This window comes from Staurois parvus, unplaced genomic scaffold (assembly GCF_062004578.1).
Source record: "Staurois parvus isolate SC_StPar_1 unplaced genomic scaffold, SC_StPar_1.0 ptg000084l, whole genome shotgun sequence".
NCBI classification, from domain to species: Eukaryota; Metazoa; Chordata; class Amphibia; order Anura; family Ranidae; genus Staurois; species Staurois parvus.
This window is the reverse complement of record NW_028317880.1, coordinates 922,674-947,779: the sequence shown is the minus strand read 5'-3', so window position 1 is coordinate 947,779 and position 25,106 is coordinate 922,674. Positions and strand designations below refer to the sequence as shown.

The 25,106-nt window shown below is 41.0% G+C and overlaps 1 protein-coding gene across 3 annotated transcripts in view; it reads right to left on the bottom strand.

Moving 5' to 3' along the window:
- The window catches only part of ACSM3 (acyl-CoA synthetase medium chain family member 3), a 74,297-nt gene extending 60,669 nt beyond the window's left edge, over positions 1–13,628 (bottom strand). For 2 of the 3 annotated variants that reach the window (XM_089669939.1, XM_089669941.1), the window contains exon 1: positions 13,560–13,628. The gene's annotated coding sequence lies outside the window, so the exon portion shown is untranslated. Of the gene's footprint in view, positions 1–13,555 lie in introns of all 3 variants that reach the window. The other variant, XM_089669940.1, reaches the window with a different exon arrangement.
- Positions 13,629–25,106: the final 11,478 nt, after the last annotated feature.

Below are 25,106 nucleotides of genomic sequence, written 5' to 3'. Positions count from 1 at the left end.
TACGTTAAGCTACATTAAGCTCCCCAAAAAACAAGCTTAATGTCCCCCATTTTCTTTGTGGAAGGCAGAAATCTATGAAACTTCTAGGACATGTTTGGGGCATTGAGAACTTGAGCTGTGCAAAGTTTCAAGTCAATTGATTGAGGTTTAGGCACATTATGGTACGTTAAGCTCTTTTTACATTAAGCTCTTCACATTAAATGTTTTAGCACTGTAAAATATAGCTTAATGTGAATAACTTTTGGTGTGATTTACCAAATGACCTGCAATTTTCAGAATATGTTGCCATAGATAGGGTCTTCTAATGTGTGAAGTTTGGGGGAGATTGGTCAACATCTAAGCTCTTTTTTGTACGTTAAGCTACATTAAGCTCCCCAAAAAACAAGCTTAATGTCCCCCATTTTCTTTGTGGAAGGCTGAAATCTATGACACTTCTAGGACATGTTTGGGACGTTGACAACTTGGGCTGTGCTAAGTTTCAAGTCAATTGATTAAGATTTAGACAGTTTATTGCACGTTAAGCTACATTAAGCCATTTTCACATTAAATGTTTTAGTCTGTCCCAGTAATTCTTTGCTATAAGCAAATTGTGCAAAAAAAAAAAAAATACTGATCACTTCCCCAAAGTAGTACAATGTTACTATGGTAACATTGTACTACTTTGGACATAGTGAAATATGAAAACAAAATCTTAAAAAAAAGAAAAAAATGTAATAAAAAATTTTAAATAATAAAAAAATTTTAAAAAAAATTTTTTTTTTTCACACTGTCACCAGTCAGTGTCCCTGATCACCGCCATGCCAGTTATATGATGATGCTGTACTGCACTGGTGACAGTATGTAAAAAAAAAATAGTGAAAATTATTTTTTTTACTTTTTTCATTTTCCGAAAAATTATGACAAAAAAAATACAACTTAAAAAAACTCGCCATGCCTCTGCGGACTGTCTACTCTGCAAAAAGGGGTCATTTGGGGGATATCTGTACAATTCTGACATTCTTGGACCTCAAGAAATTAGATTGGCTGTCAGTACTTCAGGACTGATCAATATTCAGATCTATACCATAGTTTGTGAACTCTATAACTTTCCTACAAACTAAAAAATACATCCTAATTTGGGTTATTTTCACCAAAGACATGTAGTAGAATACATCTCGGCCTAAATTTATGAAGAACAATTATTTATTTGCAAACTTTTATAACAGAAACAAAGAAAAACGTGGTTTTTTTTCAAAATGTTCGGTCTTTTTTTGCTAATTTAGCAAAAAATAAAAACCCTGGCGATGATTAAATACCACCAAAAGAAAGCTCTAGTTGTGTGAAGAAAATGATAAAATTTTAGTTTGGGTACAGTGTTGTATGACCGCGCAATTGTCATTCAAAGTGTGAGAGCGCTGAAACCTGAAAAATGGCCTGGGCAGGAAGGTGTAAAATTGCCCGGTATTGAATTGGTTAATTAGCTCAGTGTAAAGGAAATTTGTCAGTTCTGTATAAAATTTTATTTTATTTTGTATGTTTTTCCTATATATTGTACACTGCACTCCTTGTGCACACGGCACTAATAATGTTTTGATTACGATTAAGTCCTGATTAGAAATTAGCCTGCCTATGTAAAGCCCCTGTTACCATAAAAGTACAATTGTAATATTAATGTGATACCTACATAATCATGTGTACAAAAATTTGCTAAATAAACAGAACAGTGATTTGGAATGATGCTGAGTGTATCTTTTTGTGTATGTTCCCTACTGCAGTAGTTATTAATTTGGAACCACTAATCAATATAAGGATAGGCGTTACCTATCTATAAAATTTCAGTATTAATGTCCAGAATACTCAGCATGAAAAAAGCTTTCCTGGAGCATTTCAGTCCATTGTAGTACAAGTCAGGAGATGTATACAAAAAATGTGAAAGGCTTTATTAATCCTAGAAGCACAGTGAAGTCTATTATTAAGAAGTGGAAGGTATTTGGTACAACACAGACCCTCCCTGGATCAGGATTCTGCTCCAACCCGGATGAAAGAGCCAAGAGGTAACTGGCCAGAGAGATTACCAAGAGGCCTACAGCAACTCTGAAACAGTTGCAGGAACTTATTAGAGTGGTGACAACAATATCACAATATCACAACAATATCACAAATCCAATACAGCTCACCATCCAAATAACACCATTCCTACAGTTAAGCATTGAGGTGGTAATATCCTGTTATGGGGGGTTTCTCTGCAGCAGGAACTGGAACACTTGTCAGGATAGAAGGAAAACTGGATGAGGCAAAATACCATCAAATTCTTGAGGGAAATCTGCTGCCCTCTGCCAGAACGTTGTCAATGGGAAGAAGGTTTACCTTCCAACATGACTATGATCTAAAGCACACAGCAAAAATGACCACACAGTGGTTGAAGAAGAAAAAGGTGAATGTCTTTGCATGGCCTAGTCAGAGCCCAGACTTAAACCAAATAAAAAATCTGTTGAAGACTGCAGTCCACAAATAGTTACCATCAAATTTAGCTGAACTTGAAAAGTTCTGCAAAGGCTACTGTAGATGTTCAAACCTAGTAGAGACATATCCCAACTGACTAATGGCTGGAATTAAAGCAAAATGTGGTTCAACAAAATACTGACAGAAGGGGGTCATCCTTTTTCCAACTCAGTGATTCTGTTTTTTAATTTTATTTTTATTTGTTTTCTGACATGTTGGTGTTATATCTTTCACTTGGATGTTACAAGTTGCACTGACTAAATACAGCTGGGAAAAACAAAACTGAGTCCATCCAGTTCAACCATAGAAAAAAAAAAGTTATAATCCTATACCCACAGTTGATCCAGAGGAAGGCCAAAAAAACTTCAGCAAAGCATGATCCAATTTGCACCTGCTGGGAAAAAAATCCTTCCTGATCCCCCGAGAGGCAATCGGATATTCCCTGGATCAACTTTACCTATAACTGTTAGTATCCAGTTATATTCTGTGTATCTAAGAAATAATCCAGGCCTTTTTTGAAGCAATCCACTGAGCTGGCCAGAACCAATTCTTGAGGGAGTCTATTCCACATTTTCACAGCTCTTACTGTGAAGAAACCTTTCCATGTTTGGAGATTACAAGTTGCACTGACTAAATACAGCTGGGAAAAACAAAAGCAGGCTGCAACACAACAAAATGTGAATATTTAGAAGGGAGGTGATTATTCTCTATATCCACTGTATATTCTATATGAATTTAAAGATGAACCCAGGAAGTGTGAAATCTATCTTGCCCTCCATTATCTATCAGGAAAGTTACATAGTTAATCTGGTTGAAAAAAGACAGAAGTCCATTCAGTTCAATCAACCTAGATAAAAAAAGACACACATACACACACAGAAAAACTTTCATATACACTATCCCATACCCATAGCTGATGTAGAAGAAGGCAAAAAACACAATGAAGCATGATTCAAATTGCTGCAGCAGGGGAAAACCCCCCTAGGAGGCAATCGAATACTCCCTGGAACAACTATACCTAAAAATATTAGTGGTAGTATATAGTTACATAGTTAGTCTGGCTGAAAAAAGTCCATCCAGTTCAACCAAAAAAGAAAAAAAAAGTTATAATCCTATACCCACAGTTGACCCAGAGGAAGGCAAAAAAACCCAGCAAAGCGTGATCCAATTTGTACCTGCTGGGAAACTCTTGAGGGAGTCTATTCCACATTTTCACAGCTCTCACTGTGAAGAAACCTTTCCGTGTTTGGAGATTAAATTTCTTTTCCTCCAGACGTAAAGAGTGCCCCCTTGTCCTCTGTGTTGACCTCAGGGTGAATAGCTCTACACCTAGTTCACTATATGAACCACTGATGTATTTATACATGTTGATCATATCCCCCCTTAATCTCCTCTTCTCAAGAGAGAATAAATTCAGTTCCTCTAATCTTTCCTCATAGCTGATCTCCTCCATGCCTCGTATCAGTTTAGTTGCCCTTCTCTGTACTTTCTCAAGTTCCCCAATGTAGGATTTGTGACTCTTAGCCACCTATAGCAGTTGAGAGCAACAAGTATGTCGTGCTGCCAGGAACATCAGAGTTCTTCTATTAGTCCCCCTGTCCAGACATATGGCCCTCAGCAATTTGGGTTGTTGAAGGAACAAGATCCAAAACACATGTCCACACAGGCAGTATGTAAATGTACTAACTTGCATGACATTGCCTGGATAGAGGCTAAGCTAGCATGAATTCACTTCAAGTAGACCCAGTACCACTGGTCCAACAGGTAATTCGACAATGCTCTAGTAGCCACCACTGCACCAAGAAGCACTACGTCACTGGCTACCAATACACCCACATTATTATTCCATTTGCTGCCATTACTACAATGAACTACTGCAGCACTGTGTACATTGGGCTAAACATTAAATTTCCAAGACTGTGTATTATACATTCATACCCCTAGGACGTTTTTAAGGAATCTGGCTCTGTTCAGCTGTGAAACCACCCTTGTGTTATAAAGAAAAATTATAACTTTAGTTTTTACTGCTGAAGCATTCAGCCGCCAGGTATACATGTTCATCTACCCTCTTCCTCTGCTCTTTCACTTACCACTGTCCTTTAACATTCCACCATCCGCCATCTCTTTCCTTCCCCATGTTTCTTTCTTCATGTTCTTTCTGGCTCTTCTCTCTTACTCTCCCTGATGCAGAACTTGCTCACGTCTCATTTTGTCTCCTTTCTCTTTTCTATCCAGGTAGCTTTCTTCTCTGCCTCTCCCAGTGTTTTGTAGTCGTCATCTCTCCTTTCTTCCTTCGACTCCCCCTGCCATGATCAGCTTATACTTGACATTATTTATGCCTCCTTGTCTACAACCAGTTGCCATTCTACTTCTTCTGTCTCTATCTTAAATCTGTGTTCAGCCTGAATTTTGCCTCTTTCATCTCCCATGGTGCTTGGCTTCTTTTCTGCCTCTTTTGGGCAGTAATGCATACCAGTGTCCTACCATATGGGTAAAGGCCAAAAGCATTCATTTAAATTGACCCATTCATGTATTGGCAACCATTTACTTAATATAAAACATTACAATAAGTGATCTTACAGTTTTATTTTACAGTAAATTTGTGTCCCATCTCAGAAATGTAGTCACAGAATATGATAAACATATGCATAATCAGAGATTTTTTTTATTGCTGCCTCTTTAACCACTTGCCTACCAGGCACCTATACCCCCTTCATGCCCAGGCCAATTTTCAGCTTTTAGCGCTGTCTCACTTTGACAGCGTGAGGAAAGTGCAGTGGATAACCGGCAATTGCATTTACTGGTGATTTGCTGTGTCATTGGACACGACTGATCATGTGGAAAAGGCCGCTGTGATTGGCCTTTTACCACATCATGTGATCAGCTGTGTCCATAGGACACAGCGATCATTAATATCGCCAGTGCGTGCCCCCGGGGGTGCACGGGAGGGCGCGTTCTGGGAGAACATCATATGACCCTCCCAGAACTGGCTGGCCGCAGTGAAGCCGTCATTCGGCTATCTGCGGTCGGCAAGTGGTTAAGGCATTTCCCCTTTATACCTATAGTCAACATTACAGGAAGTGAGGGAAATCTCCCGTAATGAGAATTCTGACCTTTTCCTAATCTATTAAAATTTAAAAAAAAAGAAAAAAAAAAAAACACAAAACGTTTTGGCTTACCTTTCAGTTTTTCTAGTTCAATAGATTACCAAAGCCTAGTTTCTTTTTAACTTACTGCCCAGTTTTTAAAAGTAATAAAAGTTGAGCGAATATTTAACTTAGACATTTAGTATACAACCAGTATGAACATATAAAATCTTTCTCTTGACCTTTTCTCTTACTTAGTGGAATAAGCTTTCATTAAGCCTTGCTCTAGCAGCCTTCCTCCATGCTGTGTGACTGGTCCCCCAAAAGCATATTCTCTAAGGTGCTGCAGCTAGCAGTTGCACCCACATACAGTGCTAAATCAATAGTCCTGCATTTTACACAAAGGAGGCAAGGGTCCTTCCACAATCCAGAGTGTCAGAGATAAGAACGCCAATGGCTGAGGGAACTTAAAGTATATGTGAACCTTTACCTTGTAAAACAACCAATTCAGTTTAAAATGGAAATGCAAGGCAAAATGTTTGTGTGTGTAAATATAGGAACCACTGAACTGTTTAGCGATTTCTCTGCATTGAAACATGGAAAAGTTACAGCAGCAAAAGAAAGACCAAGTGGATCACCAAGTCTGTCCAATTTTTTTTTTTGTGTTATTTATGATTTTGGTTTCTTTTTATCTTAGCTAAGATCTATGTTTGTCCGAATTAAATAATCCACATGCTGTTGACTGACTCACTACCTCTGCTCGAAGTCTATTTCAAGCATCGATAAGTCTTTCAGTAAAATAATACTTTCTAACATTAGTTTTGAACTGTCCTCCTGCTAGTTTGAGGTTATGTCAAACACACCTCTCTCACCCAGCACTTACGGACACATCTTGTGGTATTTAAAAAATGTATTAGGCCAACCATAGCGTAAAAGAAAAGAGGATTAGCATGCGTACTTATACAAACAATCAATAAGACAACAATGTTACTTTGAGAGATATGATTAAACACTTGCACTATTCCTACTATCAGTATTTAACACAACTGAATTGTGGTAACAACAACAGTATTTAAAAACAGTCCTAACGTGCTATAACAGTCCCCATTTTGTCCCACTGGCTAGTGAATGATGAAAAAGAAAAATGGGTCGGCAAAGTTGGGGCCCTTGAAGAAAGCAAAAGAGTTCCCAGGAGACAACAGATTAACTTGTGCAATGTTAATCTCTTACCAGACCCAGGCCACCCTCTTCTGGGTCTTCAGACACATGCTCTGATTCAGTTCTCAGACCTGCTAAAGCAGTCCCTCTCTTCCTTCCTTACAAGCAGTAGGGGTGCTCTAGTACATTCTGATCTCACCAGGCATCCAAATCACACTTCACACCCTCCCAGGAAGCAGGTTTCCAGTCTTTGAGCTAACGTCCTGTGCGATGAGCAGTCGCTTTGCTTCTCTGAGGTCTCATCCAATTGCCGGGTTCCATTCAGCCAGCAGCCAAGTCTTTTTGTCTCTCTCGCTAACTTTAAGACTGTCCTCTCTTTTCCTCTCAGCAACCTATTGACACACTTCTCCTTGCTTTGTTGCATCCGCCAATTACCATCCTCCAGGATCAATTTCCTTTGCACTGGAGACATCAATAAGCATTGCAAAGTTGTCTATTGGTATTAACCAACACTGAACACTTTTATCCCCTTCCTGTCTAGGCAAATTTTTAGATTTCAGCACTGTCACACTTTCAATGACAAATATTCAGTCATGCAACACTGTACTCAAATTAAATGTATATCTTTTTTTAGACAGAGCTTTCATTTGGTATTTAACCATCACTAAATAAATAGATAATTTCGTTATCCACAAATAAATATAACCAAAAAATATTAAATATAATAAACTTAATTATAACAAACTGTGTAAATCCAACAAAGTCCCGCAAAAATCCAAAAAAGTCACACTTTCACCCCTGAAAGTGAATTAAATTAAAAGCCTTTTTTGTGCCAGTCAATATTTGTAACTCAAAATAAAGTCCACAAAAATTACTCTTCCGTGTCCAACTTGCACCTCCACATAAATCTAGATAAAGTGTATACCTCAAACAAATGAAAAAACTAAATAGTTCATTACCGTCAATAACAGCTGGTATATACTTTACCAAACAGTAAGTATATACTTAACAAAAGTAAGTGCAAAATAAAATTGAATTGAAACAAGATTCAAATCGTGAGCAACACGTGAATCGTGAAATCGCTCCGTGCACACTATAAATAAATAAATAAATGTGAACAATCAATGCACACTCATAAACAAATGAATAAATACATAAATAAAATTAAACAAATAAATAAAGTGAAAATAAGAATAAATAAATAAAATTAAACAAATAAATAGTGCACTCTCCGTGAACACTTCTATATAGCTGAAATGCATACAATTACCCTCTTAGAGTAATAGCAAGCCTTTGTAGAGTACACCCTGGACTCTCACTCCAGTGTTGTAGTCACTCCCTGGACTCTCACTCCAGTAAATACAGGTGGAGTTCCACTTTTTAGGCAAGCATCTTATGTCTTCTCATCCTCAGTGACAATGCAGAGCAAACTGGGGAGACCTTTATTCACTTTGGTTTTCTGTCTCTTTTCATTTTCTCCTTCATTGCTTGTACCTCGTGTGCAACTCACAAATCCTCAATCTTCATTGATCTATTTGCTGTGACAGCATGCTGGCTCTCTCGAGTCTCAGAAGAGGAGTTCTCAGTCGCCACGTAACAAGTGCTCAATAGACGGTTGCAGAGTTCACTGGGTATTGTAGCCAGGTAGGATTCATTACTGAATAGTTGATGTACATCAAAGAGCACTTCATCAGCACATTAGACCCAGGGGCGGACTGACCATTTGGAAACTCGGGCAGTGCCCGAAGGCCCGGGGTCAGTAGGGGGCCCCATGAGATGCCCCTGGTACCTTTTTCATAGGCTTTTTTGAGTTTGGGCAAGGACACAGGGGCCCCATGATCCCCTATTGCCCGGGGGCCCCATGAGTTGTCAGTCTGCCCCAGATTAGACCGTTTCTTCATCAGCTCCTCCTCCCTCCGACATGTAAAATTCAAGAAAAAAAAATCAAGTTTTTTTATTGAATTGTACATATACGTATATACTTATTGTTTGGTAAAGTATATACCAGCTGTTATTGAAGGTAATGCACTATTTAGTTTTTTCATTTGTTTGAGGTATTTATCTAGATTTATGTGGAGGTGCAAGTTGGACACAGAAGAGTAATTTTTGTGGACTTTATTTTGAATTACAAACATTGACTGACACAAAAAAGGTTTTCAATTTAACTATCACTGTTTATTATTTTTTGCTATATAAACAAAAAATACAGAAAAATTTGAAAAAAACACCATTTTTGTTAGTTTCTATTATAAAATTTTGCAAATAAATCTTTCTTCATAAATTTAGGCCAAAATGTATTCTGCTACATTAACCCAACAATAACCCAATATCAGTGTATTTTACTTAATCTGTGTGTTAAAGTTATAGAGTCTACAAACTATAGGATATATATCTGAAAATTGATCAATCCTGATGTACTGATCGCCTCATTTCTTGAGGCCCTACAATGCCAGGATAGTACAAATACCCCCCAAAATGACCCCTTTTTGGAAAGTAGCTAACCCAAGGTATTTAGTAAGAGGTATGGTGAGTTTTTTTGAAGTTGTAAATGTACTACTCTGCGGAGGAGATCAGTTTTTTTGTACACTACGATCTGTGTTCTGCTATGTCCAGTGGATCTCACCACTGTGCGCCCCCTAGATTGCACACTAGGCGCACAAGTGGGAGGATGTCGTATGACATCCTCCCAGGATAACAGTGCTCCTGCTCGGCCATTTTTTTACAATAGGGCGGGAGGTGGTTAAAGATGGCTGCTGTGCTTCTGTATTAATCAATATTCAGTTTTCCCTGTCCACACTGCAGAAGGATAATACAGCAGCAACAATTGAAGATGTTCAGCAGCAATTATCAGTTACAGTCCAGATTAAACTTTGTTTTTATAAGTGATCATATGACCTCTGTTCTCAGATGCATAAGGGGCTTAGAGAGGTGGAGGTGGAAACTCCTTGTGAAGATGGGGGTGTGACAGTAGCAGCTTGAATGGAGAACACACAATCAAGGGGGTATGCCAGCAAGAGGCAGAGAAAGAGTAGAATGCTGATCTTCCTAGTGAAGAGCTGGGCATGGGAATTGACTATTGGAATACAGGCAGGCTGTGCTCCAAAGTAAAATGCAAACAAGAAAACTGACCACACCGGGATGGATGTGCTTTCATGCCCCGGTGTTTTTAATTTAAAATAGGAAAGCAAGGACACTGGCAGGATCACCAGATATTTCAAACAAAGGAAGGAATGCAAAGAGAACAGGATATTTTTTACTTCAATAACATGGTGACAGAAGCACATATCAGGCATATAAAAAGGGGTGCTAGCATTAACAAGCATTTAACCCTTACGGTGCAGGAGGTGTCCCACTGCAAGGGTTTTTTGTCATCCCAGAGTTCAGCTTTAACTGTATTTAAAAATAGTACAACATTTATGATTAAATGTTCATAGGTTACTGAACAATAACCTTTTCAAAAACAAGAAAAAGGTACTGGCTAACCTAAGGACTGGCTAAAAGCCTCTGTTCAGAACTCACAAAGCATGATTTCATCGCAAAAATGCATGTGGCACATAGAAGCCCATTCACTTCAATAGGCTGCCCTATGTGCATTTGTTGCCCAAAAGAAGCTCCTGCTCTCTGCTAAAAATACTTGCTAACCATGTGTCTTCACTCCAGACATGTAAAACAACAACTTTTATCATTGCTTCTTTTTTTTGTGAAAGAAGAACTTGCACAAGAGCATGGTCAGTGTAAATAAATCATGGCCTTCCCTCCATTACTAAAAGCAGCATTAAAAAATATTGAAAAAAAAACCTGCAGGGATAAAAGTTTGCAATTATACCTACTGTACCAATGGTTTTTGCCTGCATTGCCTAAGTGAAGGTGACTTCACAATCCTTCGAGCAAGATCTCAGGGAGAGCTCAGTATCCCAATCTTTGTGCCTTGTGCTGGAACATGTGGGGTACTCAGAATTGTGCAAGTAATAGGTTAGTGATGTCACCCTCTAATATTTTTTTCTGCCATTTTTTTCCTATATGCCACAATTTTCATAGAGGAGGCGCTAATTTATTAAGCGGACCTTGACAATTTAAAGGCTTAGTTCACCTTTTGAAAGTGTTACATGTTACACCCGTATTTAGAGTATAACATGTTCCAGCCCCCTCCTCACCCTCATGAGCCTCCCCCCCCATGACAATGGGAAGGGTTCTTCACCCCTGCAGCCCCTCTCACATTCAATATCGATACGGATGTGTGGGGATCTGTAAATGAAGAGCCACCACGGCAGATGGACTCGTAGTTCTCAATGGAGGGTGCTGATGACCATCCTTGTAGTTCAGTGCCACTTCCTCTACCTTTCTAACCAAAAGCTCATACAGAGGTATGGGCAAGAAAGACGGGGATGTGCCTGCAGTAGCCTGACATTACACCTGCAATCCACTGATCACAAGTGCAAATGCTTTGCAGGCTTCTGCACATTTTTTCTGCAAACATTATGTGCAATTAATATTTTTCCTGAATGGTGAACTTATCCTTTAAATATACAATGATAAAAAAGGACGGGTCTAACCGCATTCCTCTTGATCTATTTTATAGTTTGCGCTATAGAACTTATAACCTAATATATTGTGAAAAGGAAGAAAACAAATGAAAGGGAAGGATTTCTCTGCTGGACTGTTTGTTGTAAGAAGCAAGTTAACCACATGCCGCCCAGCCACTGTAGAAATACGTTAGCAGGGCGGCACGGCTGGGCAAAACCACGTTTTAAAACGTGTGTTTTAAAAACAGGTAGGGGGCGCGTGCGAGACGGCCTCCGCCCTACCTGTCCCGCCGATCACAGCCGCAGATGTCAGTTGCCGGGTCACAGCCGATCGTTACCGGCTGTGTCCCAGCGATTAGCGGCAATCACTGACAGAGAGCAGGGCTGCAGTAGCTCTGCTCTCTGTCAGTTCCCTGACAGCTCCTGACAGGCTGATCGGGAGAGAAGAGTTTATCTCTCCCGATCAGCGGTGTTCCCTGCAGTACACACCCCCGCCCCCTAGTAAAACACTCCCCTCACACAGTTAACCCTTTCACTGAATAATAAAGTTAACCCCTTCCTCCCTAGTGCCATTAGTACAGTGTCAGTGTATTTTTTTTGCACTGATCACTGTAATGGTGTCACTGGGGATTTCAGTGACCCCAAGTCAGTTCCCCCCCAGTGTCAGAATGTCCGCCGCAGTTCTGCCATAAGTCGCTGATCGCCGCTATAAGTCGCTGATCGCTGCCATTATTAGTATAAAAAAAAATTTAAATCCCAGTATCTTTCCCGCCATTTGTAAACGCTATAACTTTCACGTAAACCAATTAATTTACACGTATTGGGTTTTTTTTTAGCAAAGACATGTCGTAGAATGCATTTTGGCAGAAATTTATGACTAAATTTGATTTTTAAATTTTTTTTTACTGGACATGTTTTATAGCAAAAAGTTCAAAATATTGTTTTTTTTCCTCAAAATTGTCAGGCTTTGTCTTTTATAGCGCAAAAAATAAAAATCGCACAGGCGATCAAATAACACCAAAAGAAAGCTCAATTTGTGGGAAAAAAGATGTAAATTTCATTTATGTATCGTATTGCATGACCGCGCAATTGTCCGTTAAACTAGAGCAGCGCTGTATAGCAAAAAAATGGTGTAAATTGCAGTATCTATACCCTAGATTGTAGATGCTATAACTTTCACACAAAGCAATCAATATACACTTATTGGGATTTTTTTTACCAAAAACATGTAGCAGAATACATTTTGGCCTAAATTTATAACTAATTTTAAGTTTACTATATATTTTTTATAGCTGAAAGTAAAAAATATTGTTTTTCTTCAAAATTTTTGGTCTTTTTTTGTTTATAGCGTGAAAAATAAAAAGCGCACAGGTGATCAAATACCACCGAAAGAAAGCGATATTTGTGTGAAAAAAGGACGTAAATTTTGTTTGGGTGCAGCATTGCATGACCGCGCAATTATCAGTTGAATTACTGCAGCGCTGAGTAGCAAAAAGAGGCCTGGTCATTAAGGGGGGTAAATCCTCAGGAGGGCAAGTGGTTAAAAAACTATATTTTGATTGCTATTGTTCCCCTGCTGATTAGCCAGCACCAGCTTCCAATCTATAGCAGTGACTTTTGAGCTTGGATGGTTCATGCTTGCACAGTAGGGATGGAATCATATGGTCTTTGATTGCAGAAGCCCATTCACCAACCCTGCTGTCAGGGCAGTGTTCCACTATCTGTCAAAACACTATCCTAAAAAAGTGCCCACAAGTGGAGGGTAGCAATGTGGGTAACCATAGGCCGAATGTTGCACAAAACATGCGGATATTTTGTTGCCCTGATTTGACCCTGAACACACATGTGAGCGTAAGAGGGAGATCCATGGCTCTCTACCCTGAGGGCAGTTGGATTATGCATGCTAGTCCTCTCCTTTTATTTACTACACACTGGATTCTTCTCTGGTAAACACAGCCCCAGCTAGAAGCAAAAAGTTAATTGAAAGCACATGTTATTTACACCCTTCTAAACTCTGTTAAACTTACTTAAGCTTACACATATTTCACCTTCACAGCTTCGAGTTGTCAGAACAAGAAATGACTGTTGTGGGTTCCAGTACATTGCTCATTGTATTGATAGAAATAGACATTATGTTTTGTGTGGTGTTTGCGTCCTGCAAATAAAGTGATATTTCACCCTGCCTTCAGCTGATCACAAACCTCTTGCATTTCATTATAGATTTCCTAGAGCAATTATAAAACAATACAAGCAATGTCTGCTATTCAGTGCTTATAGAAAACAATTCATTTAAATGTGAATACTCACAGACCTGCTGCCCAGATCACAGATATGTGATCCTTCTTCTCTTTCCTGGCTCAGTTCAAAGTATGCTTGGTTATTGTCACTGTGGGAGAGGCCAGAGGAGAGCTTGCATAAGTTAGGAGGCAGTGTTATTAACTATGTAGTTCGTGTGTAAAATTAAATGACTGCCTAGAAAACCTGAAAAGATGTATACGCAGCAAGGGGGTACTGAGATTTTTTTGACCCACAAATATTTGTAAAATATACATTGTGGACCTGTGGTACTGAAAATGTGGAGACTCCTGCTCTAGAGCAAAGCTTCTCATCAAGTGGTACATATACTGTACATCAGGGGTACCTTTCCCTGGTCCATGAGATACTGTAATTCTTCTTCATTACCTATTGTCATAGATTTAGGAGATTATAAACCCTAAAAATACACATAAAAGCATTTTTAGCTGAAACTGCTGTCTGAATCACTACTTTGGTGACAGCAACTTCCACTGAGTAAAAATAAACAGGTGTTATGTTTCTTTTTCTTCACAATAAAGTCCCTTCAGATAATCTTGTAAATGTACATCATTTTTCTAGGACTGCCCTTACCAACTACTACATCTGTTGAAAAAAAAAAGTGAAAGGGTACCTTCACATAATCTAAAAAATTTTACTGATGTTTACTACAACAAAAGTTCCCGTGTTAAATTATACCTGCTTTAAATCTGTTTTTTAAATGCGTTAAATTGTCCTGTTGGTTTTTCATGTCCTCAGATGCAGATTTATGGATCTGAACGCAGTAATGTTTACCTTTGTGTGAATGTCTCCACTGAAAACAATGCAATTGCATTCAGATCTGTAAATTAAAAAAATGCTTGTAAAAACTTTTTTTACTGCCATGTGAAAAAGAGCTTAATGTATGTTTTTGTCTTTGTTAGGTTTGGACTAAGGATGAACTCAGATGTTCATTCAAACGCTGAACATTTATGGCCTGTCATTGGCTGTTAAGGAAGCAGCTGCACTTGCTGCACCTTTACCGACCACTAGTATGGCCCATTCCCTGGCATGGTCACGGCATGTCAATGAGGCACAAGACCATATTTGGGCAATGATATCACCAATATCCCTGCCCCTTCTTTTATATGGTTGATGGCAGCTCACAAAGCTGTCATTCTGCTAGTGTTACCATTGGGGGGTTGGTGGGTCTTTGGCTTTGACAGTGTGTAGCATGCACCTAGTTAGATTCTAGGTTTAGGTACATTTAGTTTTGGCTCACTGTAATAAGTGTGGCTGTATGTGATTGTTTAGGTCTGTTCTGTGTTTTAAAGGTTGCCGGTTTGATTGCTTCTACTGCAATCCAGAATTCTCTGGATGGTTCTGGAACATAGGCAAATGGACAGCACGAATATTTATACTGTCTCAGCCAATCCCATTGGGAAAGTGCACAGATGGTTGAAGGGAAGGTGTACAAATAGTCTGAGACCTGGAGCAGAAGAATCTTGTCCCTGAGAAGGAGATCATAGCCTAGGGGGGCTGTTTTGCCCCCTGGGCAAGCCTGTTACGTGTTTGCTGTTCATCGTGGTCCCAGTTGGGTTGGTTGAGGGGTTGATTTTTGCTGAAAGTTGCTGAAGCTGACTGTGGGGCCTGTCATCTGAGGATCTGGACAGGCATCACAGGGAGAAAGTGTCTGGAGGATATTGGAAGGAGGCATCCAATCACCTAAGGACATTTGTTAGTATACACTGTGTGAGAGATCCTAGGACTGTGTGCTGTTGCCACTCCTCTGGTGCTAAAGAGTCAGCTGTGTTCAAAAGGGAACATAGTGTTAGATGTCCTGAAGAGCTTAGTCTATTTAATTCCTAGTGAAAGGACTCTGCACCCCAAGTAAGAGGGTAAAGCATAACCGTTGTCAGGGGCGCATTTGCCGCAAGGCAAACAAGGCGTTTGCCATTGGCTGCATTTTTCATGGAGGCAGCACCACCTCCTGACGGAAGCGACAGCTGGTGATTGAGGATGGGGAGCAGTTGAGGCACAAGCGCAGCAGGAGCTGGGATCCACGAGATGCTGTGGGCTGCAGGCTGCTGGATGGTGTCAGACTCACCTTCCCAGTCCTGATCATGGCTTCAGTGGTGCCCAGAGGATGTCACTCTGTGAACTGTGCCGGTAAGTACTGGAGCAACGCAGTACATCTCCATCTCTCCATGCAGGTGAGGCCCTGCAGGAGCTCCTGAGCACAGTGTAAAGAAGAGGAGTCATCTGCGACAGACCTGGGGCTGCTGGAGGGTGTCCGACTGTCGTTCCTAGATGTCTCTCTTCTTTTCTCTATCTCTTTTTATTTTGGGGGGGGGGCAATTTTTATGTTGCCTAGTGCAGCACAAAAACAAATACACCACTTGATTGGACCCTACGAGTCAGTGGCAAATTGCAATTTTCTAGGCTCTAATTCAGGACATTTTGGGGATTTTGATTTTTTTTTATAAATGACTTGTCAAACATTTCAGTGTCTTTATTTCTAGGTGACACCTTTTTTTGAGTAGGGGTACTACATATCCTATACTTTATCACATGGGGGTATCTGGGGGCCCCCTTATTATTAAAGAGGAATTCCAGATTCGGATAAGCCCTCCACTTGCAGATCCCTACAACCACCAGGCAAGGGTTGTAGAGATGAGGCTCTTTTCCTCATCAACAATGGTTCAGGAGTGGAGTCGCACTTTGCCCCTCCCCTTTCTTTCTGGATCAGACAGGCTGGTTGTATGAAGTCACCCTAAACATCTATAACTAAGTGCTTTTTTTTGTTATTTTTGCGTGAGGTATCCCTTTAAAATCCATACCAGGCTCAAAGATATTGGTATGCATTTAGGGAGGCCCCTGATTAATTTTTTTTCATTCTTGCTGTAGAATGTACTACAGCAAAGGTGACATTTATTATTATACAGTATTTATATAGCGCTAAAAGGTTTGCTCAGCGCTGTACATTATAGTGGGGAACAGAACATGAGACAATACAGTAACAAAACAAAACACGAGGGGGTCAAGGGCCCTGCTCTTTCGAGCTTACAATCTACGGACATTTACTAAGAAAAAAATGACCAGTGGGTAAAACTGCATTGCTGTTTTACAGCACACAGACCCGTCAAAAAGTCCCCCCACAACACATAGCAAACCCTTAGGGTCTACTATGTGCTGTATGTTGGGGGGACCTTTGGGGTCTATGTTCTTTAAAAAAAAATGTAACCCTCTTTTGGGGGTTTATGAGAAATGACCCTCCCCTAACAAGATAGTGTGCTAACCCTGTAGGTAAAGAAGAGAAACAGAACCTTCGCTAAAAGGAAGAGTGGGTTTGATAATAAAGTTGGCAGTGCCTTCACCCAAGACAGGGCCTCTGTGAATAGAGGAGATTCCCTTCCTGGGAAATTAAGCAGTAATCTAATCAAAGTAATAAGAAGCAGACGAGCTACTGCAACCAGCATATAACACTAACCAGAAGTATACAGAGGCACGTTAGTATGGAAATAATACAAGCTTTATATAAGAAATGATTACTAATACTACATCCATCCAATGTACAAATGGCCAAACATGAGTCCTGGTGGAATTGTGCACGTATAATCTAGTATATATAGGTATAGTGTTAATAAAAGGGACCTCAGGATAGATGTTGCAGCAGAGTTCAGTTGCATTGGCCCCTGAAGATGATCACAATGTGGCGTCTGTCTTGGTGTCAGAATCCTGAAGACAAGATCAGCAATGATGGGGAGATCCTCCAACCATTGTCAAATCAGCCTGAAATACAGCTTTTCACCAGCTGTGTGGCACTAGAACTCACAATCAGCCTCTCCATCCGGGAATGGGTTGCTGAAATAAATCATAAACGCATGGAGGAGCTAATGGCTATGGCTAATGAAGAATATTATGCATACCCAGAAGCTATGGGCAATAATAGTAAACTATTGAACATAAGTGCACTTGCCTAATAATCCCTTCTGGTCTGGATTTAGTAGCAGCTTGTCAGGGCTGGGCTCCTGCTGCTTAATAAGCAGCTCTTTTTTTTCAGTGCTCAGAAGCTGCTCAGTGTAATGATTGTGCGCAATAGGGACATGGAAGCTGTCCATGACAGCTATCTTGTTAAGGTCTCAGCCATTTTGTTTTCATGAGCAGTGACCTTCCTCTCTCCCTCCTCTCGAAAACTGTGGAATTTGTAGCTGTAAGTTTTAACAAGCTTCAAAAGAACCTCTTATCTTAACTAAAACAATAGATGCAGCATCCAGACCTGGTCAGAGCAGTAAACAGCTAATTAGTCTTGGCATGATGTTTGTTTCCAGGAACTATTAAAAACTCTTCCCTTAGAGCTATCGTAAAACAATAACAACTCAGTCAAGCCTGCCACACATGACCTGTAAGGCCATTTAAGCTCTAGGAATGCAGAGTGTGCTATAAAATGTCTATTCCACAACCTAACAATTCCATATATAATCCATAGAATTCAACAGGAACAGGACACATTAATATTAGGTATATATTTGAATGGGGAATATCATCCTGAACAAATCAAGGTGATACATGACTACCCTAGCACATACGAAAGGAGAGAAAGCAGTAGCCTCCCTCCCAAAACTGTATTTAGGAATTGGTTGTAAACGTGGTGGCCTCCCAGTACCCATCCCTTAAACCGGATTATTGGTCAGTAGGTCTCAGTCCACACCCCTTTGATATCACAGAAAAGGGACTGACAAGATCTGTTAAGAAAGCTCTTGCTTATCATCAACCAAGGAACATATTAACGGACTTGAGAGCCATGGCAACGTTTTTGCTTGGACAATTGGACTCTGCTAAAACATGGACTTTGCAAGTATTCTCCATTGTCACCTCCTTTTATTTCTCTGTTGCGTTATTGTCCTCTTTATGTCTTTGTAACCTTTTTTCTGTAAATATTTTAATTGCGCCTTTTGACCTTTTCATTAATAAATCCTATTTTGAAAAGTGTTAAAACTATCTCTAAGGCTTTTAATGCAAACTAAAGAATCCCTGTCTCTTTAAGAGTGCTGCTGATAATAATCCTCTGAAAATACCTGTTTGTGGTGACAGCGTGTGTGGCAGACGTTTATGCTAAAATCATGGCGTTATTGCTAAGAGTCTGACTTTCCTCCATCTTGGTAAAAAGGCGGCAGTTTAAAGGGGTTAATTGCTAATTAATTAACCCAGTGACAGTTGCTCTTAGGCTTCCGGCACCTAGATTGTGATCCCGCGAGCTGGAAAATCTTTATGCATGGTGCAAACTGAGAATGGCATTATTCCGCAAGTGACATTGCGATGTGAGATCGGCTGGTCCTTTGTCACAAGTTAGTGAGAAGAGCAGAGGTCGGGCACCACGTTCGTCCCACTCAGCTGTCGATTAATTACCAGCCTCTCGTCTTCACAGTGACTCTCCTAAATACTATTACGTGTCTCATTACTCCAGCCTACAGCCAGCCCTTTTTTGCTATTTTAAGCAGCTTAGCTCATTTCTTCCTTGCCCTTGAGTGGTCTATGATCTCCAGTGTGTTCCTGTGTACAATTCGATCTGGCTAACTTCTCTTCCGATTCCTGTCGCTGATTTTTGCTCCTGACTACACTGAGTTATGGTTTGCTGACCCCAGCTCATCTGGTTACCCGCTCTGGCATCCAAACCCTGGCCTCTGTTTTTTATTACATTCCTGAACTGTATTATTTTTGCTATTTCATTAAAGGTGTGATTTTAACTGCACTTTCTGTCTCCACCTTGTTTATGGCTCCTGACACAGCTTTTCTATGGACAGGATGTGTGCAGAAAAATTGGCCCTTGGGTGTTGGTGGTGTCCTAAACCAAAAACATTGTTGGAAGCTAGCATAATCAGGATTCAGGAAAAGGACAGGCAGTCTTTAAGGGATCCCAGATCCCTAACAAATGTAATCAGTTGCATCAGCATCAGGGACTTGATAGTTGCTGTTGATTCAGGACCGATTAATTTTGATAAATGTCAGTCAGGCAACTGCAACGTTACCCTTGTAACATGGATCAAGAGGAGTTGCCAACCAGTATTGATCCCTCTCCTTGATAAAAGGACTAAAAGGATAGTGTCACTGATGCATGCATTGTCGCGGCTAACCATCCTTGTGGCCTCCTTAAATGGACAGGATAGTGCATGCATCCTATATCAGCAGCCACTGGCGTGGCAAAAAGAAGCCAAGCTCCCCTGAGCCTGTCCTTATGCCATATCCACACATGTACTCATTGATGGCCCTCTGTTGTGTGTACAGCATCTGCAGCATTGCCAATGTTGAGTTTCACCTGGTGGGCATGTCACAAATGAGTCGGTTGGTGGGCAGGTTGAATTCACTGGCCGCGTATGACCGCTGGAAATGGCCACAAACGTTTCTAGCCTGCCTCAGAAGATCTTGAAAGCCTGGGTACCTGTTCAAGAAACACTGCACTACCAAATTCAGGACGTGTGCAAAACATGGAACATGCATCAAGTGTCCCTATTGGAGGGCGGAGAGAAGGTTGGTGCCATTGTCGCATACAACCATTCCTGGCTCAAACTGCCGTGGCGTCAACCACCTCTGAGCCTGCCCCTGCAGAGCTGACAAAATCTTTGGCCCAGTGTGTCTCCTGTCCCCTAGACAGACCAGCTGAAGCATCTTTTAGCCTGACTGCTTGCGTAGCCCCTTCAATGCTTACAGCGCACTGCTGGTTCAGGGGACATATCAGTAGAAGAGGCCACAGAGGAAGAGAAGGGGGTAGAGCAGACAGATGTGGCAAAATCACCACCAGCTTTTTGGAGGTGTGGTGGAGGAACAAGCTCCAGCACTGAACCCTGTCCTGCATCTTTTCCAGCTACTAGCAGAGTTACCCAGTGCACCATGAAGGATATGTAATATCCTTGACCATGCCTGCTGGACCACATGTCAGCAGTAATGTGGACCTTGCTGCTGACCGCCCTGTCCAGCGAAGCCAAAACATTGCCTTCTACATGATGGTACAGAGCTGGAATGGCCTTACGTGAAAAGAATTGTCTTTTCAGAACCTGCCACTGTGGTACAGCACATTCTGTAAATTCACGGAAGAGGCAGAATCCACCAGCTGGAAAGACAGCAGTTGTAATGCTAGCAATTTGGCCAGGCTAGCATTTAGACACTGAGCATGTGGATGGGTGGCACAGTATTTTTTTTTAGCAACTGGGGTAGCGAAATTTGCTTGCTGACATCAACAGGTGGTGTACTGCTAGCAGATTGGGTGCGAGGACCTGTGGCACCCATTGCTGTACCATCAGTGGAGGCTGTTGAGAAGACTTGACGTTTCATAGTAGGGGTAGAGATCCCAGATGAGGAGTAAGAAGTCTGCACTTTTTTAGGATGAGGGTCTTTCAGGTGGCTGCCCTTTTGCCTGCCCCTGGAGGAAATCCTGCCTCGTTGGAGTTGTGCCTCCACCTCACTTTCCTCCTCCGTTCTCTCAGGCACCCAAATACAGTCAGTGACCTCATCATCCCCTTCCTCCTTGTCACTGGAGCCAAATTGGCAGTGTGCTGCGGCTGAGGAGACATGACTGCCAATTTCTTTTTCCTCATTCGCACCCCCTCTCTCTAGGCTCACGTCACTCCTTTCCTCAACTTGGGAACCAACATCGGAGCATTCAAATTGCTGCGCATCCTCCAGCAGCATGTATCTGACACTACAATCAAATAATTCCGGTGACTCCTCCGTGCATGATGGTGGGGCTATGGAAGGAGCAGCTGTGGTGGACAATGAGCCTGTGGAATAGGCCGTTTCGGCAGCTGCAGTGGAAGGCAAAATAGTATGAGCCTGGGTGACAGGATGAGGATGATGAGAATGGCTTTGTTACCCACTCCACCACCTCCTATGCATGTTGTGGCTCAAGGACCAGAAAAAAAGGACAAGCGTGCCTTGCCTGCAGAGGATACACCATGTCCACGACCACCATTTTTTACTATGGACACAGAGGCTGCTTGCCCTCTCTTAGCTACCTGTGAGCAGCTGCCTCTCCTTCTTGGCCTTTCGGACATGATGAGGATTTTTAGGGGATTTATATAACTTTATTTTTGAGTGTGGGATGGGATTTTGGAGCTTCGGTGCAATATGTTTGTGCTTGGTGCACTATAAACTGTTTTATTTTTATTTTTACAGAAAATAGGGGCTACAGTAACTATGGATACTTTAATTTTTTTTTGGCCTCAGCAGTAAAAATATTCAATAAATTTAAAAAAATTAAGAAAGTAAAAAAAAAAAGGGAGCCACTGCTGACGCACTAGGAGGAACACTTGCAACGCAGAAGGGTGAACAGAAATGATGCCCCTAAATGGTTTTAGTGCTGCAGCCAAAAAAAAAAATTTGGATGCAGATCGAGAAACACCTGTGGCACAAAACGGGAACACTAAGAATGCAGCAACAGAACCTGATGCCGAAAAAAAAAAAATTCACAAAGAAAAAAAAAATTGGGAACAGCATTAATGCAGATGTGTTGTAAAAACAACACACTGACATCACAACACTGCTCCACACCACTGCACTATACTCAATAACTGTCTCCTAACACACCACTAACTAACCTCACCTAACTCCACTAACACACTACACAAAGCTGCTGTGTAAGCAGCCTTATATAGTGTGGGGCGTGGACTTAGCCCGTGAGCCATGATTGGCCAAAGTCCCCAAGACTTTGGCTAATCATGGCTCTTACTGTAAACTCAGCTGTGATTGGCCAAAGCATTGCCCCAGGCCACTAGAGCGCATTGCATTGTGGGGCGTGCGGGCAAACAGCCCACCGAATGCCCCAGATGTTCGTGTGTCCAGCAAACACATGACCATCCAATGTTTCGACTCAAACATATAGCCCATCCCTACAGATAAACTGTATAAATCCACTTTAAGACTGCCACTGGGACAATATATATGAAGGCTGCAGCTTGTGGAGCAATTGCCATATATAATATGATCTTTAACACGGTCTTCTTAAATGTTGGGTTCACTTACACAATTCCCTTTTAATTTGACAGATTTAGCTTCCATTGATTATATTGGCATTTGGGTTCCGTATACAAATTTCTTTAAAGTTCGTCAAAGCCTAGCAGTTCGGCTCATCACTAGTTTAGACATCATGTTTAGCTACCTAATACAATTAATCAAATGAAAGTATGTCTAAAGCTAGTTTGTTTGGTTTAGATGGAGTAGAGAATAGTTCCCTGTATTTTTTTTTTTTCGTTTGTTTTGCTTTTCATTTCCTGTCTGAGACAGAAGAGAGTTTTCTCTTCATTTCCTGTCTGAGACAGAAGTGGGGGATAATGTGTCCCTTTTCCTGTTTTAATTAACTCAAAATTTTGGATTTTCATTCAATTTCATTCCTGGTGACAAGGATCTCAAGGACAAATAGGGCAGGTAAATTTCCCTAACATGGAGACAGACAGCAACAAAAACTAACAGGTTTCTAACCCTTCGCCACTCTTCAAAATTGAAAAAATAAGGGTTTGGGTTTACATATATTTTCAAGAAATTTTCTATATTTTAAAGTGGAACTTCACTCTCAAACAACATTGACTATTTTTAATCCTTATGCTGCTAGCATTAGTAAATAGAAAAACATATCATATTTACTTGTTTTAAATATTTTTTTACATTTCTTCAGTTATTCCTGGTTTCAGTGCCTAGGCAAATGATGTTATACATCCCAGCCGTCTTCAGGAGGGGAGAGTGTCACGATCGCGGCGTCAAACCCCAGACCTTCTCACCAAACTCATGACCGAAGGACTAGCCGATTTAAAACCGCGATGTCACGTGCGTAACAATGCCACACCCAGGTACACCCTGCACAACGATTTTCCAGCTAATTGGACCACAATCGATGTACCGGCAGCCTGAGCGATTGTTACTGGGTCAGGTTAATTATGCAATTAACCCTTCACACTGCCACCAACTCCTTTTTGTACAGAGAAAGAGGAAACTCGGCGATATCAGCTAAAACACTATAATGGGTGCGATAATCGTCTGCATAATACGGTCACCGCAGGCCGATTATGCAGATGTTTGAACAAACATAGTAGCGTTCTCTTTAGAGGCAGGAATTCGTAAATTGCAATAAAGCGCTATAGAAACAGTTCAACACTTTCAGAAGGAAAGATTTATTACTAAAAGGTCAAACGGGTGCAATAAAAATATTTACAGAAAAAGATGTAACTAAGATATATATACAGAGACCAACAGCACAGCAAAGAGATATCAGAGAGAGGTGAAAGGGTTAAGGTACTTGCCAAAGTCCTGGGTTAGCAGATCCAAGTTTCAGAGCAAAAGGGCACGGGTCTCCCCAAGTGGTATTGATGTTAAAACGGGAGACGTCTTCAACTCCCACTCTTAGGCCTGACAGCCTTTTTTGTATTCCTTAGCAGGGGTGTCTCTGAAGTCAAGGACCAATACCCCGCTTAGGGCGTGGAGGTATGGGTGGATACCTCAACTAGAGCCAAAATCTCCCGTAACTCATATTTTGGCCCATAACTTTCCATCTGCACAAGTGACATTCCACCCGCGGTTAGATTATTATGCAGACAAGTCTGAGGATTGATTAGATAGAAATTATACACTGAACAGTTCACAAGATCTATTTGTCTGCTTTCCTATGTGTCCGAGACAAGGCGAGTGACCCATCAAACTGTTCGCCTGCTCATCGCCCATCTGAGGGTATGCCTGGTTTTTATGTAAGTCTCTCATATTCCAAGATATGAAACATAGGGGAAAGATGGATTTTAACAAAGGTTATCTGATTCTGTCACCTACACTGAGTTAGGTTTATTAGGTTGGAATCTCTTTCAACTCCTGGGAAAGCTTGCCTTATCTCTTCTGAGGTGTTAAATTGCACAGGTTCTTTGGACAGCTAGGCCCGACTCAGAGAGCTGTTTTATAGCTCTGGGCTCCCTGCTGGCTCTAGCCTGCCAGTGACCCACAACCAGATGTCCCTGTGGCTAAACAGAGAGGAATGGGGAGAATGAGGGGGGAGATATGTTTGTCAGGAAGGTTAACCCCTTTGCCAAGATGGAGGTTGAAGCCAAGATGGTTGAACCGCGTCCATCTCTGGGTATACGCTGTTACAGAGGGTTCTCAGCTCAGCCAATGTCTGTGCTAAGGGCAGATGGATTCCAGGAAGTAGATGCTACAATATTCATCTGCCCTTACTCAAGATGGCCACTGCCAGAAATGCCAGGGAATTTTTTTCAAAACGTTTTCTTGGCAAAATAAAGCGTGGAGACATGAATGGATGGATGAGTTTACTTTGAATATTAACAATAAATTAAATTTTTTGGTTTGTGGTGATCAAATACAGTGCAGTTCCACTTTAAAGTTGAACTTCAGGTACAGCTTAACCACTTGCCCTCCAGAGGATTTACCCCCTTTCCTGACCAGGCCATTTTTTGCAATATGGCGCTACATTATTTTAACTGACAATTGCGCGGTCATGCAACACTGCACCCAAATTAAATTTATGTCCTTTTTTCCCCACAGATAGAGCTTTCTTTCAGTGGTATTTGATCACCTGTGCATTTTTTATTTTTTGAGCTAT